Raw genomic sequence first — 17,358 nt, 5'->3', positions numbered from 1 at the left:
GTATTATACTTCTTTATTCAAAAAGATCGATATGGCGCAAGAAAATCTCGTGAAAATAGGAAATCTCGAGGCCTAGTGTTTCAGGATCAAAATTTCGCGACGCGTTTTCTCCTTCTTTCTCAAGAGGCCAAACATATTTACAGGCTTGCCGGATAAACACGGAAATACGCGAATCTAGTTCAGAAATAGAAAATAAAAATAGGAGGAAAGTATACGGAGTGTGGCTCAGAGTTATTGCATTGCCACGTACCTCGTCGCTTTAAAATTCGTGTCCTCGGTGAACACACGCACCACGTGCGATATTTACACATTTTTCCTTCGATTATTACTCGCAATATTTCCTCGCCCTGACTCGCCGGTAAATCTGGTCGCGTGTCGTTTAGATGTAATCAAATTCCCGAAGGCGAGGTCCCAGGAATTCGCTAAGAGATTGATATGCATGAAGAAAGTTGGAAGAAATATTCCTGCTCCCTTTCCATCAGGATACGACGAAGTTCCTCGTCCAAGAGGGTGCTGCCTACTGTCGTGTTCCCAGGCATCTGTGACCAAACGATTCGCGACACGTTATTACTCGATGCTTCGTCGATCTTACGATTAGGCGAAATTGGATTAAGAGATCTGACTAGGGACCACGTCGAAGTTCAATCGCCGATTTTCCTTAAATTTTGAACGATCGAAATTTTGATTTACTCAATTAAATTGTATTCAGGTATGTGCATACGCACCTCGTGTAGACATATGGAAGAAAATACGTAAACATTTGATCAAAGAAATTAATTTAAAAAGGCAATTATTTCATTTATTGCTTGGATAGATGATATCGCGTGTCTGGAAAATTGACACCATTGCTCTGGCTCGGTAGTTCGCCAAATATTTGACCGGATATGTTTCACCACTGCTTTGGAGTCGAATTTCACCCCCTCGATAGGGAGGGTGATAGATAAAAGGGAAATAACGTTTAATAATTTCGGTTACTGTACAATTGTCCAAAGTTTCACCAAAATTAGCGACTAACAATTCAGTATAGTGCCTCGTGAGGTGGAAAAGGACTTTGTTAAATATAATTAGAATTTTAGATGATTTTAATAATTCCAAATTGCACGATTAAAAATTCGTAGATATTGAGATACAATCGTACAAATATCTGCATCTTGGTGGTTGAGCAATTGCGACAGACGATTGGATATTAATTTCGCTTAATTAATATTTTCATTAGCGAATTTGTATAATTAATAATTAATGGAAATTAAACCGAATGCGGTATTTTTAACGATTGTTTTTCGGAAGTTCTTGTACAGGCTACTGGCAAGGGCAGAATTTTAACAGCAACGAAGAAACGTGGAATAAAGATTTATTACACGCTATAGATAAAAGAGGAAGCTGCTTTCCCAAGGCTTCGAAAGCTCTCAATCAAAATGGCGCAGGTAAATTGCGTTCGCTGTTAGAGATTAACGGTGCACGTTTTCCAGTTGACGATGGTCAAATGGTTCAAACGTTACTCTCTTTCAATTTCAGAATTTCTAGTATTCCTATTGATCTTTGATCTTTAACCTCTTCAATGAAACATGATATAAGTACGTCTGCCTAATTTCTCAACTAATTAATTTCGTTTCTCGAGAAAAACTCGAAATAGGAAATAGAAGTTTCTCTGTAATAGTATGAAAAATCTTCTTCTTTGACCCAGCACCATTTTCATTACGAGTTGCTCGTCAAATCCACTTCTTATCCCCATCAGAAAATATTTTAGTAACGCTTATTTCCTGTTATATGCAAGCAAAGGTAATAAATATATCGCAAAGTGCATAAAATAAATTATTTACTTACTAGAATTTGTAAGACGGTCTGATATTTCTCGTTCAATCGGGCAATGGCATTTCTCGATTAGACGTTTCGATCACTAGTCTAGAATATTTTAAAAAGATCCAATCTTATTCGACTCGACACGAGGACAATTAAATTTTGCAGATATCAAAGGTAAAATTAAAATGAAGGGCCTTCGATACGGGGACGTCCAGGATTTATGAATAGAGATCGTCGGAGTCGATATTGGAGTTGTAGCAGCTTCGTTGCAAGTCAGGTTATTGTATTTGTATGAAAGACGAGACAGGAAACAATGAGTAACGTTTTGCAACGCGTCTCAGCTCGATTTCGGAGAGAAATCATGTCTGTCATTCCTACGATAGATTTATCACGAGCAATCCTATGTAGATACTAACTCTGCTCGTTAATATTTCATTATTCCGGTGATTAATTACTTCGAAGTTATTTCCATTATATTATATTATCCATTATCACAAATAGCCATTTCGATCAAACCGAGAGTACATTTATAAAATATTTCGCAATTAATTCCACGATCGTTTAATACAAATTTGAGAATATATTCGACACTTTGAGACCTCTGATATATTATTTATTTATTAAGATAATGGAACAATATTGACATTCGGTATTAATAAAAGCTTGGTTTGGTCCTTCTTGAGATGTTGAAATATTAATTAATTTTGTACCCGATCAACGATTATAACTCTATTTTCTCCTTTCTCTTCCCGGACAGAGATAAATATCAAGTCTGCAATAAAGCTTTATGTCAGTGAACACCAAAGGAGACCAAAGGACGAGCAAAGTGTTTGTCGACGTGGATCGATCATATTTAACGTGGCTAAACATCAAGTTAAACTTCAGAATTCTCTGTTCTCTACGTTGGCTCGATTTACATCACGCTCGTTTGTCGTTTAAGACTTGCAATATTTCCAAAATTCTACCCTTAATTACTTTTCTGATTACCGTGAAGAAATTAGTAACGAAATTTTTAACAAAATCCAAAATATTGTAATTTCTATTTAAAGTATCAGAATTTTCTCTTCACTGTGTGATATAGTGTTCCTTGTACGACACTATATCGCTGTCACTCCTTGTTTTAGAATGGAAATATTTCCAAAATTTTACCATTCGTTGCATCTCTGGTACCAGTAATAAAAATAAACGTAATTAATTAGTGGCGAAATTGGAAATAAAATTTAGCTTTCATTTAAGTTGTTAGAAAGCGCAATGGCGAAAGTAAGCGTTAGTCGCACGTGGTGGAAAAATTGATGTTAGCAACGGAGAAGCAGATTTTTGTTTCGCTTAATGGAAAAGTAGAAAAGGAAGTTGTTAGTGTAACGACGGTACACAAAGTAAAAGCAAGAGATAGTATCGAAGAAATAAATTACCGTTTAATCCGGGACGGCGGGTCACTTAAACATCCCCTGAACGTAAGGGTCGCGTGCAAAGAATCGAAACTAGAAAAAGAAAGAAAACGAAAAGAAGTTAGCAAACTATCGACAAGGCGGCAGATTCTAATTGAAAATCGATATCTATCGTCGCTTTTCGCCGTAGTTTCCCAAACGAGAGTTTCAGAATTCCTGACGAGAACCTTATCTCTTTCTTGGGGCTGCGAAAACTTGCTTGTTCCGAGCGAAATTTAATAATCCTGTTGAAACCTTCTTGAGATTTCTACGATATGTCATTCGAATTTTGGTGTTACGCAATTTGATTACTCGAATCTCGCTTTCGACGAAAAATCACCGATTTTTTAATAGTTTAATTAAATAAAAATGATTTACGGATAACGCTTCAGGAAATTTTAAATTTTTCTCTAATCTGTGATATCCATTAAATAAATTTTGTAAAGCATTGACAAATAAATATTGTTAATAACAAATTTCTGAAAATATAAATTTATAATATGGCTGCTAAGACCAGGGTCTCTATGCGTAGACACCTTCACGTGGTGAGACCTGGTAATTGGTGTCGTTTTCCAAAGAATGATTTTTGGAAAACCAAGATACTAAGCAAAGAACACCATCTTTAAGATATTTTCTATATATCGTAAATTTTCAAAGTTCTTTTTAAATTTTGTCAATTTTCTAAGCAATGGTTGCGTGGTTGAAAAAGATATACAAAGTATGTCGACGAGAACTGTTATCCAAAGTAATAAGATATTTATTCGTTTAAAAATACTTTACACGAAATGTACTGTATTTATCAGGTGCAAAGCAATGGTGAAAAGAATATGTGATGCTGTATAAAAATCTGAGAAGTGTACGGTGCTATTTAAAATACTCAAAAATGTATTTTATTTTAAAAGCCCAAAGTCGCCTTGCTATTTCGTCAAACTTGAAATATGGAAAAGTCCATCGAATATTTTGTTGTTTTTTGCACAAAATTATTCATTTGAAATGTATTATATATCTCGGTAATATATAAACCACGTGGGAAAGTCTGAGAATAATTAAATTACCAAATTTATTAGTATTATTTGATATAATAGTAATCAAATAATAACAATGTAAATACAAATCAAGAAATGAAAAATCTAATAAAAATTTACTATATTCTCGTTCATTCGCTAATTTCTCGTCTTCTTCATTTATCGTTAGCATCGAATCGCGATTCTAATTCAGATATTGGGTTCCTCGACAATAATGACTTCGTCGTTAAAGATACCACCATCGAGTTAAAGCGATTATTACCAAGACTCGAAGACCACACGAAGCTCCTAATTTACCCGGCAAGATGGAAGACGAAGTGTTTCGCAGAACTTGGTCGAAAATTGAATAGGAAGTTTAGGGATTCTCGTCTCGTGTTACGATCCGATGGCAAACTTCGATGCTCGATCGTGGCCACTTTTCACGCAGAAGTTCTCGAAAGGAAAAGAAGGCGAAGAAAGTATTGATAGATCTGATCAGGAAACATTTCGTCAGCTTGCGACATGGTCGAATAACCCGATGAAATTTCGCTCCCAAGATATTTGGGATTCCTTGCCTTCGGAAAATCGTCTTGGAACTCTCTAGGTTCCTATACTCTTCGAACTTTGGTCTCCGTGTTTGACAGGATAATCTGAAAATTGTTGCGAAAGAAAAGTAATTCGAAACATATCTAGAAAACGAGGTTCTAGAATCTTAATTTATGATTACACCTGCAATTCTTCCCAAGTTATTATGGAGATGACATTAACTCGAGTTACAGTCAAAATCGGATGTATTTTCAATATACGTAATATTTCCTATTTTTCTTTTATTTATTCTTCCTTGGAAATTTTCAAGAAAAATTTCGAAGCTTCCCAACGACCAAAGCTTCTACCAAACTGTATTAAAATTAAACCCAACTTGGAACTACCAAGAAAGTCATGTTTCAATCGAACGTGTGTATAGAAATGGACACTAATATCTTCTATATTTTTCAACAGTTAACATATTATATTTAGATAAAAATATTTAAATAATAAAACCAATTCGCAATAAACTGTTTTAAACAAAAAAATTTGATTAATACTTTCTAGAAAATTCTCCTCTCTCTCTCCTACTCTTATTAATATACTCATGTTTCCTCCTTGACGATTCTCGCATAACTGTTTTACTCTGGCACATTTTCCTAAACATTTTTTCAAACATCATTCATGCTAGACTGCACTCGCGCATATTATATTTATATCATCGCAAATGAGTTTCACTTATTCAACCTCATTTGCATTCACGCATATAAAACCAACACTCACAGAACGAAGGCTCTTCGTCTCCGAAGCTTAATTGATTTATCGCCGTTTAATTGAACAGATTCATTCACCAAATACTCCGCAATCCCATCGACACGTTCGCCTAACTTCGATTACGACTAATTTCGAACCGATATCGCCAGACGCGTCGCGAGGGGTAATTTACCCTCCTCTCGACTCGAATCCACGTCCCTGGTCCCTGATTCGGATTCAACGACGACTCCGTCACAATTCTATCTACTTGGCGAGACAAAAGGCACACGAAACGGGGAACTAAGTATATTTAAGGGACAAAAGGGGCGTCAGTCGAAGTGGAACAGGAAGATTCTTAACGAGCGACGCTCGCTTTCCCCTTTCCAGCCTTCTTTCACACCGCTGCAATCTCTCGAATTTGTGGTTCAACACTTTAGCGATCGTTAAACAAAAGCATCGTTGGATGCAACTGGATATTCCCCTCCTTCGCGATCGTCGCAATAAAATGGAATTTATTTTATTCTATTTTACTACGTATTTAATACGAAAATAATTTTTCTCAATTTTTCTGGAACAAGTTGAACGAAGTAGAATTGATGGAATAAAATTGGAAATCATTTCGCCGATCTTGAAATACGGAATTAATTTGGAAGAAGGTATTTCGAAGTGTTTAGACGAAGAAAGTGGCGAGAAAAATGACCGCGGTGCACGAATTACATAAAAGAGCTCCGGGTGCTCGCCTTGAACACACTATAGGTTTTATTTTTGCACTTGCACGCCACATGCGTTCCAATTCTGTTATTATACCAGCTATTCGCGTCAATATGTTAGCTAGACTCCAGTGCACGGACCAAACAGCATGTGGTAATTAGTCACCCTGTCAGTATTTCGCGCAGTGACATTGAAACTTGTAGCTTTACCAAGAGGTCGTGAAAAGAATGTCATGCAAGAAAATGTCGATAAGCTCTCGTGAAACATATGTTATTCAATAGCCTTGCTACAAACTTCGTTCTCTTTATCATAATGAATTCTTCTTAATCCACCAATTACTTTTAACTAACCCTTTGCACTCTAGTCGCCATTTGATAAAATTTCAAAGCTCGATATTAATTAATAAGTCAAATTTAAAATAATATAACAGTGTGCGAAGTATCGAAATTAAATAATTCTACGTATTAATTATCATACGATTTCTTATTCATTACTTAAAAAATATCATCAGCATAATAGCACAAAATTTTTCAACTCGTACCCTTCTTTAGCCAGAAAGATCGTCGAGCGCAAAGGATTAACTCTCTTTTTCGAATGTCAGCCATTATTTACTAACATGCAATTTATTACCTCCATAGAAATTACACAAATTGGCCATCTTGAATTTCTTAACCTCTAAACAATTCCATCTACTTATCTAAATTTGTATAGAAAATTTGTTAGGACCATTGACACGACTTCGATGCTTGATGTTACTCGAACATAAAGTCAAAGGATGACTTTACGTTTCACAATGTCTTATAATTTCTTTAGGTATCTTTGCAATCTTAATTCGTAGTGACTCTCGCGTGTTAGGTAACACTCGATATGTAGCGTACACTTGAGGAATTATTAACAAACTTTTATTAGCGATGAATATAAGTACAATCAAACGTGACAATCATCCTACATCCGTTCCCCGGAAGTACGACGTAAACGTTTCTGCGTTTCAGCCAACAACCACGTTGGATAAACGCGAACGTCCCGTGGCAAGCTCTATAGACTGAAATCGTCGACGCGTACAAATTGACCGTACGATAGCAAATCGTCGGATAAGTGGAATCTCGAGTCCCACGGCGAATAATCGTGAAATTTCTAACACCTAGATAGCCGCCATCGCGGTTACGCTGCAAGCTTGAAACGAGACTTGGACTTTTATATACTTATTATTTATTATATCATCGTGTGATGAATTGCAGCACGTGTAATTCCATACCGTGGCTATTTTTGATGGATAACTTGATTTCTTGTACCATAGTAGGTCATACGATACTGAATTTTTGGATCACGAGGGAAGAAATGGAAAAATTGAAGGGTTATAAGTATAAAAGTAAAATACACGTGTCTGTGTATATTTTTTATAAATTTAAACTTTTGAAACATACGAAGAAAATAGGGGAAAGAGGAATACCGATGAGCAAAAGGAAACCACGAACCAAGAAAGTTAGGAAACCATTGTGGGAGCTAGTAATTGGTATAATTTTTCCAATGTTTTTAGCTTAGTGTGGTTCTTCAAAGAACTTGGAAGTAGTACTGCATACCAAATATTAAGATACTCCGAACTCGAAAAGTCTTTTTTAAATCTCGACAAAGTATCGACTATTGCATTGAGATATATATTAAGATAGGTTAAGCTAGTTATAAGTTTAGCACCGTTTCTGCTCGGTCGGACATCATCTGATACAGCAAGTTATAAACAATAAGCATATCTTCTTGTTCATTCCAGTCCAGTAAATTTATTTCCCATAAATACATGTTTCTACGTATTCCTCCATCCCATTTCATCGGTCCTTTCGCTCAGCAGAGTTTCATCGTGCAGGAAATGAAGTAGGAAAAGCACAGAAATAAAAAATCAGTGTCACAGTGCTTACTACTGACCCAGTGCACCTGCTCTTACAAAAATAAACGGAAGAAATAGTAATAAAAATGTCACGTTCAAAAAATTAATATTTCTACTATTATTATGTTGTAGAGAAAGCACGAAAATAAAAAATGGGTATCACAGAAAGCACTTTCTCTTATAGGAATAACAGTAAGAAATAATCAAAAGAATGTTGCATTACAAAAATTATTATTATTATTATTATATTTATTTCAGAACCAAAGGGAACAGAAAAATAAGAAATGGCTGCCACAGAAAGTACTTTCTCTTATAGAAATACAAGTAAGAAATAATAAGAAGGATATTGCATTATAAAAATTATGATTTATATTATTATTATATTTATTTTGGAACTAAAGGGAGAAGAAAATTAAGAAATGGCTGCCACAGAAAGTACTTTCTCTTATAGGAATAAAAGTAAGAAATAATGAAAAGAATCTTTCGTTATAAAAAGGATTATTTATAAAAGTATAAAAATAGGATAAATTACCGAAAGAATTTAAAAACATTCGGGAAACAGGTCGTGGAAAATAATTAATTCCAGGTGTACAAGTGGCGAGGATTACGTCCAGTTTAGAAAAGTGCAAGATGCTCGTGGCATAATGCAATCCTCGGCCTCGATGTCGGCAAAAAATAAAATTACGAGGAGCGTGATTAACAAAGCCTGGTTGAAAGTTTTGCATGCGGATCGGCGTGATCGATTCCACTACCACGAGCAACGGAACTACGTTATCAATACCGGCATTGACGTGTCACGCGAATGTCATTTATATACGCAACGTGTACATGTGCATACTTCAAAAGCGACCATATCAGAAGTCCGATTCCATCCGACTTCCCACAGTGACTACAAAAGCAGACGAACCATCCTGTTGACTGCATCCTGCTTACCCCGACGTCGATCGAATCGCGCCATGATCGTACAACGCGATGCCCTAATCTCGTGCTTGAATTTAAGATCGTGAGATAAACACTCGTACAAAACGCTTTGCAACGGTTGCACGAGTGTATGAATTGCAGGAAATATTTAATATTTAAAGGAAATCTTAAAAAACGTGTTTTTCCAACAATTACCCTGAATTTTAATATCAACCGCGTGTATTATAATTTAATTAGAAAAGATTATGCACTGAAGAGGCGTTTAATATCTATCTCGTTCACTATAAAATCACAATATCTTTTAAAGTCTGTGCAAATTCGACGTGTAAATATTGGAACATGTTATATAAAATTTTAAATAAATTAATCGTGCTTATTAGGAAAATATTAGGAATGCAAACAAGTACAACTGTGTCTATTATAATCTATTTTATACTAAAATATAATTTAACCCTTTGCACTCGAGAGGTGAGCTTCGGTCACCATTTCATAAAATTTGGAAGATCGATATTAATTAATATATCAAACTTAATGTAATGTAACAGTGTGCGAGGTATCGATATTAAATAATTCGACAATTCTATTTTTATACAATTCTTTATTTACTGCTCAAAAAAGTATCGTCATTTTGTTAGTAGAGAATCTTTGATTTTCTACTCTTCTCTAGCCAAAAAATCGTCGAGTGCAAAGGGTTAATATATATAATTTGTAATAAAACATAATATTCGAGCACACGTAGAGTGCTTTTGATTATGCGAGAGTAAAACTAGCCAAAGCACGAGATACAAAGATAAATTGGCTGTCGGTTGTATCTTATACATTACGTCAGATAATATTTTGTTTATCTTTCATAAACTCTCAGTCGCGTTTTATCCCCGAGAAAACAGTCTTAAGCTTCAGCAAGCTGCCACTGTTGGTGCAGGTTAAGTACGTCAATTACATCGTAAGACATGCAAATCCCTTATACCGTGGCCTGCGATAGTTCTCTAAACTTCTACAGTGTGTCTAACATTATTTCAGTGACACACATGAAAGACGAGCAATTTATCTTCCCGTTCGCAATATTTTTGTCAGCAGGTTCTAATGACTCGTTTCCGAGTTTTCATTTATATTTCTTGTTTCCAAGTTACACAACGTAATACACATATACATGTACTTATAAAAATTCAAGTCACGTGGGATTTATTTTCTTTTATCGTTAAGATGAATGCATTATGCATTAATTTCTTGACCAAGTAACTTTTGAAATTCGTGAAGGCTTAGATTCTCGGTTCACTATTGATTAATTGCTTTTAAACGTTCGGTTAACTCTTGATTTTGAATACTTGACACCTCGTGTGTGTTTACTTGCTTCGTTTGATGATGAAATGTCTTGCGTAAATGAAGCGTATTCGATATATCACCTTTAGTACAGGTAAAACATACGGTATATTTATTAGTAATGTTCAGAGATATTTATCTCCTCTGAAAATCGAAATATCATTTTGTTAATAGCAATTTTCGATGCCTTTACCTGTAATCTATCAATGACAAATAATTTATACATCATCATAGTATCAAGTATACGTGATCAAAATTGGAAGATTTCAAAATTCGTCTGGAAAATGTAACATTTGATTTATATTGAAAAACATGACCAAACATTCCATTTATCGAACTAGATTAGGTCAAAATATATATCAATTATACTTGTTCAATAAAGAATATATGACACGTCTTATATATTATTTCGTTCTTATATTAAATATTCCTTTTCTTTTTCTAGAAATGTATTTCTTCGTACAATTGCATTTTGAGAATCTGTTCCCGCTGTGAAATTTCCATCTATCAATAACAGCGCGCGTTCCAATTTTTCAGAAGCGCCAGTAATCGAATTGCGAAGCAACAGATGCCACGTATAACCTGTTGCGATTTTCCTGCTTGTCCAAACACTCGGTTTCGCCTCGATGCACTCTGACCCGAGCGAGATTGATGCTGCCTCCCTTTGAAACCGGCTCCACACCGTTTCCGGTCTCCAACATCCCGCGTATCTATATCTTGCACGACTTAAGGGCAAATTTTTCTCGCTCTGAACGCTTAGCGAGGCGACAAATGGATCACGATTCAGCTGTGTGATAGCGTGAAATCCGTTCTGAAATCTTGTTTCAATTTTTCTTGGATCTACGTTATTATTCTAATCCCGATTTTCATTAAATTCGTATTTTTATTCTTGTTCCCATTTTTTTTTTTTTTATTTATGTTCCTATTTTTCTTGGATTTATGTTCCTATTTTTCTTAGATTTATCTTCCCATTTTCCTCACAATTAGATTTATATTTCCATTTTATTCCTATTTTCGTTAGATTTGTAATTCGTAATTTATGAAAGATTAATTTCCTATTTTGTCGTTTTTCCGTTGCCATTTTAACTTGCATTTTCGTTAAACTCATGCTTTTATTTCAGTTTTCGTTCCCTCTGGATTTATGATTTTATTTATTTCGTCGTCATGACGACTAGTCAATGTCGAGAATAACTTTCATATGAAATTTTCAAGAATTAATAAAACATGACTTTTATACGTATGTAGAACAACGGAATAATACAGAGTAATAGTAACAGAGTTCCAGCAAGCTAAGTAAATAAACAAATAAATATGTATAACACGTAAACAAACGAGAATCAATGTAGTTGCATCAGCGATCGTCGAAGAGTTACTATACTTATTCGATATATTTAAAACAGTTTCTATTTAGAAAAGGAAAAAATAAGAAATCGTAACTCGAGGAATTTTTTGAGAAGCAAGTGTGCATACATATTTAGGTACTTTGTCTATATACTTTGACACGGATCTGGTGTTAAATGGATTTTGCACGCATACCGTGGCAAAGTTATATTGTTTCAGATAATACGCGTACAATAGCGAGATAATTTATTAACCTGAATTACGAAAGGGATTACAAAGACCGGTAGATATTAAAGAGATACCGAAGGGAAAGAAACGACTGCGTGTAGAGAGTGGAAGCGGGATGAAATAAAGCCCGGAAATTTCTGTGGGGAAGTGAAATTTCGTGATGGTAATATTGCACGAAATTTGATTATGTGATAAAATTATACCCTGCCTCGTAACGCTTCGTAAATTTTAATTACCGTTTCGCCCGTCGACCAATTAAGTAATCCATTGATTTCCCTATGCGCGTTCGTGACAGGTGTCGCAAGCCTGCTTCCAATAAATGGAATGCTATATCGATTATTCGAAATAATACGACTCTTAGCTAATGAAGCATTAAAAATTCTAATGAGAAATGTCCAGTGTAAGTAATGTTTGTTAATTCTTCATAGTGTTCCATTTATTCGCGTTGAATAATAGACCTACAGTAAAGTGCCTCAACCAGAATCACAAATTTCTTATTCTGCACCCTACTTAAATCCTTGACTTTTAATTTAAACTTTAAACTTTTTCAAGGGTTCAACTATACCCAACTCTGGACCCCATAAACTCTCTGAATCTGGTAGTCCAAATTCTAAATTCACGGATTCTATACTGCCAACCCTAATCTCACTGACTCTGACCCTCTAATTCTCCATCCTCGAACTCATCTTTTGACTTCTAATTTGCGGTACAATAATTTTGTACTTCTAATCGTGTATTTACTGTTATCTGTAACTAATCCAATTTACGATTCTCTCGAATGTAATTAATTATTTATCCTGATCGTTTCATCAAGGAAGTCTGCACTAATTTAGGATCAAGCACCTGGCGAATGCAGGATGAGAAAGAGTTGTGATATCTGTCCTGCAAATTTCGTCTATTTCTGATTATCGTGATTCTTAAGAGGATGTCTAGAATTCGTGGATTATTAATGTTAATGGTAACAGCACGTAATCGCACAGCATAAGTTTGCTTCTTAATAGAATATCGTCTGCGTCTACGATTTGTGTGACAACCCCTGAAAGGATGCACGTTTAAAAGATCTGAGGACGAAAAAATCAAAGGAAGTGCGCCGTTTTCTATGTTTGAATGGAAGTTCTCTGTTACGAAAGAGAGATTCCACCTTTGGGGCGAGAGCGAGATTCCTCTTTGCCAACGACTGACCCTTTTCATAGCGAAGTGTTAAGGTTCATTCCGGAGGTGAATGTGACTGATCCACGTATCACTTGCAGGAGTAGTGTGGTTTAATGGAGATTTAATTGAAAGAAGATTAGATATAACATAGTAGCCAGATAATTTATATTTAACAGCTTTATTATATTATAATTCGATAGAAGAGTTCCCTCCATTTTGATTAAAAAGGCACTTCCTACAAGCACAGGCCATACAGTTTGTTCTTGAAATAATAGAGACACTCTACCTGTATGAAGATACACTCATTACGCGAATGGGAAAAGAAATTACTTTTCATTTTTCATACGAACTTCTAAATAAAAAATTTGGTCTTTAACCTATATTTTAATCCTAGAATTACTTTAGTCACGAAATTAAAGATCGATACATTAATTAGTTTACAGTACTATAACAATATGTTAATGATGACAATTTTATATAAATTACCATATATAAATCATAACATTCCTGGACATCGATCACCATAATGACATTGGCAAATCGCGCAAGGTGTGAAACAACGCTAATAAAATCAGTGATACTTACAGTAACGGTCAGAATGACGAAACAACTTGCCACTTCCAATTATCAACAAATATAAATAAAAATTAACGAGAACGCTAATGCAACCGCAAACAACGCTAAACCTTGAATCCCTAGAGGAACCAAAAGGACCAAAGATAATGCTAACACCAAAATTAATTAAGGTGGTCTCGAGGTAGCTTGTACACGTGTAAGGCAGCACTCGGATTACAAACAAAAGAGTCAGTCAGCTGAAAGATTAGGAGTCATGGAAAACCACTATTCGTAGTGGTCATTAGCGAACTTCGACGTCACGTCGAAGATGACGTTCGTTCGACCGAGCAAAACTTCCACGTCGAACAGAGAAACTAAGAAACGAACGGAGGAAAATCTATCGATAACCACAGTTCTCTGTATATATATATATATCGATGAAACGAAATTAGAACGTCACTTCACAGGCCTGTGATAGATTACCGCAGAGAGACCAGAAATCCTGAGGTTCTTTTCCTCCAATGCAACTTGGAAAGCAATGGCGTAATACGATATCAGGTAACGAGGAACTACGTTCTTACGTATTCAATTAGCTTTAATAATCCAATCTTATACTCGGTAAAATTGTCGTGAAAGCGAAAATTGTTGTACCACCATCTCTCGAATCTAGTTGACAGGTACACCTCGAGAATTCGCGGTTTTGGATTAAGGACTTTAGAGATCAGCGATTCAGGACCGTGTAAAAACAGTTATCGCTGTCTGACTTCTAACATCCATGATCAATCGTATCGAGGAAAAATGAAACTTCTGGAACGAACTATAGACATAGAAGAATAACAGTGAGAAGTATACCCGCAGATATCTCAGATAACTGCCAATCGACTAAGTGTAAAGCTCTCTAAAGTCTCTACCGAAGTAGCAGTAACCAATTAGGTCAATGCGAGTGATCGCAAGAAAGCATTCTAACTGGTGATACCATGTGAAGTGGTATCGACTATGGTTTGTACGTCTCCATTTTCCTATTTGCTTGGATATCCTCATCGAAGTGTTCAATTTTACTCGAAAGTGTTCCACGGGATTTCCTCTACTTCGTAGATGAATGAAGAAGAGCAACCATCAAACCCACTTCAAATTCAATTACAATTATGTTCTTATCCCGGTTCGATGTCTTTCCTTTCTTCACGCTCCTCCTCCTGGTATGAGCTTCATCAATAACTCACAATGAAATTCCATTACGCCTAGCAAGGTAAACTTCGCTGTTTCGCCCTTCCACCTTTTATCCCAAGGCATCTCAAGTATCCGACCTCCATATTCCGACAGCATTCGGTTTTCCTTATGCTCCATGGATTCCCTCGATTGCTTTCATACCTTCCAGCTGATCACTGACGGGCCGTAGATTGCCTCTTTAATGCGTTTGCTGGCTGTCGTTGATAACAAGTTGCAAATTCATCCGACACTTGTGACGCGTAACGCGACGAATCGTGATACACTATCGTCGAGTATCATCACGCGTGCGTGATAACGAGATCCAAATTACCAATTAGTTAATTAGCAAACCTCGTTGTTTGGATTGAACTCTCTTGATTATGGTATCGGTATGCGGAGTGATTAATATTCCGAACGAATATTTCGTGTTATCTATGTTTGGACAATAACGAATTTAGTCTTCAAGAGGAACAGAGCGTTATAAATTCTTGCGACCTTATCGAAATTAATTAATTGTCAACGGGATACGTATTTTTGTTTCTATGCAGAATTAAATATATAAAGATGTTGAGGTAACTTATAAGCATTTAGAGTAATTGATTGTTGTCGTATGAGACGCTATCTATTCACTCAATTTTTAAGTTTGGTATATGAATTTGAGTGGAAATTACGAATAATTACTTTGGTTCGTAGCTTTTGTCAGTTTATGTATTATGGATAGTCAAAGTGGTAATTTTTTTGAAGAGTGTTGTATTGTTTAGTTTACAAGAATGGTGATAATGTTCTAAAATATTTTTTTAATCCTCGATAATGTCAGCCATCGATCATTTTAATCTAATAAATGTCAGAGCTAGAATGAATGACCTAGTCTTGCTCACCCTGCTTTAGATCTCCTATCGACTATACAAGAAATCGATATAAAAGTTATTACACGTTGTTTAATTATGATATTGACATAACAGTATTCGTTTCTTCGTTCACTGTGTATTTAATTGTCTTTATTCTATCGTCTCAAATACTTCGATCAAGACCAAACAATTACAAGCTTCCAGTCGTCAGAACTTTGCTCTCACAGTCGTAACCAAGGACTCTTTCTTCCCCTAGTTGGAAATTTAATTTACCACCGCTGCTGGCCGAATTAAAAGTTTGTGCAAATTAAAAGTCATAGAATCTTATTAAGAATCCTCCATCAACGAAGTCAAGACAGAAATTGAAAATTTCTTTATCGAACCGAGACATTGGACTCTTGATTACTCAGAAATGACTCAGGATACTCTAGTTAATTAGGGCTGGGTTTGAGACGTTCTATGAAAAGCACGAACTTCGATTTTTCTTTCGCTGAATGCACCTTTGGAAAAATTCGAAGACTCTTCGTCGATGGCGTACGATCCATAAAAGAAGATCTCACTGTGACAATGCATATTTATTGAATTCTTTGAAAAATTGACGTGGGTACTCTGCTCTGAATAGCTCTGATCTGAAGAGGGAATACCATCGAACTGTCTCGAGGGGAATATTATAATATCTATACAAATATCGAGAATAAACGAATATGGAAAGCAGTCCAGATACATCTTGAATAGCAAAGAAGACAATAAATACGTTTTTAATTTTCAATGCAGATAGACCTATAAACACAGAATTTGTTCATACAAAAATATTCATCAGGCATCTTTTGTCATTGAAATAGCGCTATTGAAAAATATCTTAAACGAAATTAAATTGCCTCTCGAAAGAGATGCAGCTTATAATACCTATTAAATGCAGAAGCAATAAGTATACTTTTCCTTGTTCCATTTGAGTGATCAATCTTTTCGATTGGAAAATAATTTACGAGAATTAGAAGTTCCTCGATGAGGAAAGGAAGAATGTTTTATTCTGATTCAGTACAGTAAATAAAGAGATAAATGAACTGAGATTATATTTCTAATTACATCCGTACTAGGACCAAATTGGTACAGGTCGTACAGGAGCTTCAGAGTTCCTAAAAATGATTATTTTTAACCTTCGAATCGAAACAGATCAATTTTCCTCTTTACCTTCGAATACCATTTATTAAAGAACAGGTGGTCTCAGAATAGGTCGTTTATAACGTCTGATTGGTGCGAAAGGTTCTCGCAAAAAGCTAAATTCTTTCGCCATATATTCCCCACGAAGATCGCTGTTCAAATGATAAATGACCATGACAAATATTGAAAATTACGAGTCAAGGGTTGACCTGATAAAATATCACAGACCCCATTGCAGGGCGCGAGAAACGTGATGTTTATGGCTAAAATAGGAACACGTGCGTTGGAAAGCGCCATCTGGCTTGACACGCGTATACCAGGCTCGACAAAATGGCGGAAGTTCGCGTACTCGACGGCGACTGAAGCAGAGAGAAATTTAAAACTCATCGCTCCGTTGACAGTCTATTTTCCTCCTGGTAATTTTTTCTCGAGTGCAGAGGAATGCAAAATCCCTTTGCCCGCGCTCTCGTTCATCCACTTTGCGAGATAAAACACCCCTCCGATTAAACTCGGTTATTTCTAAGGAA

The 17,358-nt window shown here is 35.7% G+C and overlaps 1 long non-coding RNA gene across 2 annotated transcripts in view; it reads right to left on the bottom strand.

Moving 5' to 3' along the window:
- Positions 1 to 467: 467 nt before the first annotated feature.
- Positions 468 to 17,358, bottom strand: part of LOC108547030 (uncharacterized) — a 53,895-nt gene continuing 37,004 nt past the window's right edge. For both annotated transcript variants that reach the window (XR_001890168.1, XR_001890167.1), the window contains exons 3-4: positions 3,213 to 3,281; positions 468 to 539 (exon numbers count right to left, since the gene is read on the bottom strand). This is a non-coding gene — a long non-coding RNA (uncharacterized LOC108547030). The remainder of the gene's footprint in view (positions 540 to 3,212; positions 3,282 to 17,358) is intronic.

Source organism: Eufriesea mexicana, unplaced genomic scaffold (assembly GCF_001483705.2).
Source record: "Eufriesea mexicana isolate 0111107269 unplaced genomic scaffold, ASM148370v2 scaffold812, whole genome shotgun sequence".
NCBI lineage: Eukaryota > Metazoa > Arthropoda > Insecta > Hymenoptera > Apidae > Eufriesea > Eufriesea mexicana.
This window is presented reverse-complemented; position numbering and strand designations above follow the sequence as displayed.